At 43.9% G+C, this 4,077-nt stretch overlaps 1 pseudogene; it reads left to right on the plus strand.

Annotated features, from left to right (window-relative positions):
- The first annotated feature begins 2,288 nt into the window (after window positions 1-2,288).
- Window positions 2,289-3,565, plus strand: LOC112863483 (heterogeneous nuclear ribonucleoprotein F-like; annotated as a pseudogene).
- Window positions 3,566-4,077: the final 512 nt, after the last annotated feature.

Raw genomic sequence — 4,077 nt, forward strand, 5'->3', positions numbered from 1 at the left:
TTACCACATAACCCAGTACTTTCCCTCATAGATATACACCCAAAAGAATTACACATAGGTGTTCAAACAAAAAGTTAAGAATGTTCATAGTAGCTCTATTTACGATAGCCAGAAGGTAAAAACAACACAAATGTCTATCACCAGATAAATGAATAAACAAAATGTGAGATATCCATTCAATAGAATATTATTCAGCCATAAAGACAATTATTGCATATGTTACTGATACATGCTACGACATGGATGCACCTTAAAAACCTTACACTCAGTGAAACAAGCCAGATACAAAGGACCACATACAAATGTACATACAAATGTACATAATAGGCTAATCCATAGAGACAGAAAGCTAATTTGTGGTTGCCAGGGGCTGGGGGGAGAGGGGAATTGGGAACGACTGGTTACATTTCTTAAAACATTTATTTTTGAGAGAGAAACAGAGCACAGGCAGGGGAGGGACAGGGAGAGATGGAGACACAGAATCCAAAGTAGGCTCCAGGCTCTGAGCTGTCAGCACAGAACCCCACATGGGGTTCAAACTCATGAACTGTGAGATCATGACCTGACCTGAAGTTGTACACTTAACCGAATGAGCTACCCAGGTACCTTGGGAACGCTTAGTGGGTACAAGTTTCCATTTAGAGTGATGAAAAATTTTGGAAATATATAGTTCTAATTGTACATTGTGTGCAATTTGGGCTGGCTGTGCATTGTAAATATAGTTAATGCCACTGAATTGTACTTTAAAATGATTATGATCAATGTAATGTCATTTTACCACAATTAAATGTGTGTTAACCACTAAATGATTAGCCAGAGGACATATAATTTCTAAACACAGGAAGTAGACAAAAAAGAATAAAAAACTGAAAAAGTAGCACCCGAAAGCAACCCACTGAAAAATATATTCAGTATGATTAATAAGCTCTACACTCATGTATGCGTATTTCATGTTTTCTTCAAAAGAACAAGATACCATATAAAAAACTCAGCATACAAAGATCTTTATAAATGTTTATTTTAAACATTTTTTATAAGGTTTATTTATTTATTTTGAGAGAAAGACCGTGCGTTCACAAGCGGGGAAGGGAAAGAGAGAGAGAGAGAGAATCCCAAACAGGCACTGCACTGTCAGCACAGAGTCCTATGTGGGACTGATCCCACCAACTGTGACATCATGACCTGAGGCGGAATCAAGAGTGGGTGACTTAAGGGACTGAGCCACCCAGGCCTCCCTTTCACAAATGTTTCTTTTTAAGCTGTATGGGTTACACAGTAGATTAAGCAGAGCTAAAATAATAAATAATTAGTAGACTGAAAGATGGATCTGCTGAAATCATCCAGAATGCAGCACTCACACACATTAAAGACAGGACAGAGGTGCCTCTCCATGCTCAGCGGTAGAGCTTGCTTAGGATTTTCTCTCTCTCACACTCTCTCTTCCTTCCCCTCCCCCTGCCCCTCCCCACCCCTCGCACCTGCTAGTGCTCTCTCCCTCTCTCTATAATTAAAAATATATACATTTAAGATACATATTTTTTAAAGTTTTTTTTTATGTTTATTCATTTTTGAGAAACAGAGACAGAGTGCGAGCAGGGGAGGGGAAGAGAGAGAGGGAGACACAGAATCTGAAGCAGGGTCCAGGCTCAGAGCTGTCAGCACAGAGCCCGATGCGGGGCTCAAACCCACAAACTGTGAGATCATGACCTGAGCCTAAGTCGGACGCTCACCCGACTGAGCCACCCAGGCACCCCAAAATATATTTTTGAGAGATTAAAAGTCATAGAGAATTGGTTAAAGTCTTTATCATTGGAATTCCAGGTGGAGAAAATGAAGAGAATTGGAAAGAGGGAATATTTACTTCCGAGGGATAATTTTCCATAATTGATGACGATTCTTGCTTTTCATCCTCTCATTCAGAAAGTGCTACAAGCCTGCTGTCAGCCTATTTCAGTGAGCTCCTCCTGCACCTGTCAGTGCCTGTGACCTTCCCTGTGCTTCCCACAGACACATTGCTCAGATGCGCCCCTGGCGGCCGAGGGCTGCAAGCTTAAAAGCTCAGTTTCAACCCTCCTATGAAACCTTTGCCTACAGCCAGTTGAGTTTCCATTTCAGGCTAGTAACAGAAGGAGATGCACCTGGACTTTCCTGGAGCCCTCTGCGTTTTCAAGGGTCAGGCGGAATTAAGGGTTCTTTGACTGTAAACTGCACTTGTTTGACCAGTCCTGCTCCCCTCAGCAATTTGTCACCTACCAGAAGTGTCTCCAACTGTGGGCATCCCACCCTTATCCTAGAGTTGTTCTTTAAGCCACAAAAAAGCTGCATCCAAGTTTATTTGACCTCTGTTCTCTCAAGTGTCCATGAGGCTGCGCCCTGAGGGAGGTGAAGGCTTTGTGGTCAAGCTCCGTGGCCTGCCCTGATCCTGCTCTGTTGAGGATGTGCAGAATTTCCTTTCTGACTGCACAATACATGATGGGGCTGCAGGTGTTCATTTCATCTACTCTAGAGAAGGCAGACAGAGTGGTGAGGCTTTTGGTGAGAGTGGTAAGGGCCATGTAAAAACGGCCCTTAAAAAAGACAGGGAAAGCATACCACAGAACCGAGATGGACTGAGTGTTGAAGCCCCGTGGTCCAAACGGTGCTGACACCACCAATGATGGCTTCGTGCGGCTTCGAGCTCCCCCATTTGGAGGCACCGAGAAAGAAATTGTTCAGTTCTCAGGGTTGGAAATTATGCCAAGCAGGATCACATTGCCTGTGGACCTCAGGGGCAAGATTAGAGGGGAAGCCTTTGTGTAGTTTTGCCTCACAGGAGTTAGCTGAGAAGGCCCTAAGGAAGCATAAGGAGAGAATAAGGTGCAGGTATGCTGAAGTGTTCAAAAGCAGTCAGGAAGAAGTTAGGTCATACTCGGATCCCCCTGTGAAGTTCATGTCTATACAGCAGCCAAGGCCCCAAGATCATCCTGGCAGAGCCAGGAGGTGTATTGGCATCATCAAGCAAGCTGGCCCGGAGACGATGAGGTCTGGTGATTATAGTGCAGGCTATGGGGGCTCTGAGGACAACGGCAGCCTCAGCGATGGCTACAGCTTACCACTGATGTGTTTGGGAGAGACCTCAGCTATTGTCCCTCAGGCACGGATGACCACAGGTATGGAGACAGGGAGTTCACTGTCGGGAGTAGCACTGGACAGTGTCCACATGAGAGGGCTACCATACACACCCACAGAGAACGACACTTACAACTTCTCTCCGCTCAACCCTGTGAGAGTGCATATTGAGACTGGGCCTGATGGAAGCATGACCGGCGGAGCTGATGTTGAGTTTGCCACTCACGAAAAAGCTGTGGCAGCTATGTCCAAAGACCAGGCCAACACGCAACACAGGCACATAGACCTTTTCCTGAATTCCACTCCTGGGGCCAGCAATGGGGCGTATAGCAGCCAGATGATGCAAGGCATGGGAGTGTCAGCCCAGCCTACTTACAGTGGCCTCGAGAGCCAGTCTGTGAGTGGCTGTTATGGGGCTGGCTATTGAGGCCAGAACAGCATGGGTGGATGTGATTAGTTTTGTAGGAACATTTGCACTATTGCAATCAAATTTTCACAGGCATACAACAAGCAGTGAAAAGCAATTATTACTCTTAGAAGAAGCTGTGGGACCCATTTTGCACCATGAGTTTGTGAAATCTGGATTAAAAAATTACCTTTGCAGTGTTTTCTCATGCAAACTTTCTTCTAGCTTGTGATAATGAGTAAACTAAAACTATTTTCAGCTTTTCTCAAGTAACATTTTGGTTGTGTATTTCAGAGTGATGTTATCTGAGTTAAAGTGGTTTTAAGTACATTGAATGGATCTTTTACACCACATTGCCGTGAACACATTGGGGAGACATACTTTTTTGGACAACTCAAGGTGCTAGATCCCTCATTCAAAGACAAACATTTCTCATGTTTGTTCATTCTAGTTTATTTTCCTTTAAAGTCTTTTAGGTTAAGTTTAAGCTTTTAAAAATAAGTGAGTTTTGAAAATTGAGACTCATTACTAATACTGTAGGAATTGGTGAGGATTTGACTTAA

This window comes from Puma concolor, chromosome B4 (genome assembly GCF_028749965.1).
Source record: "Puma concolor isolate L17-30 chromosome B4, mPumCon1.1.hap2, whole genome shotgun sequence".
NCBI classification, from domain to species: domain Eukaryota; kingdom Metazoa; phylum Chordata; class Mammalia; order Carnivora; family Felidae; genus Puma; species Puma concolor.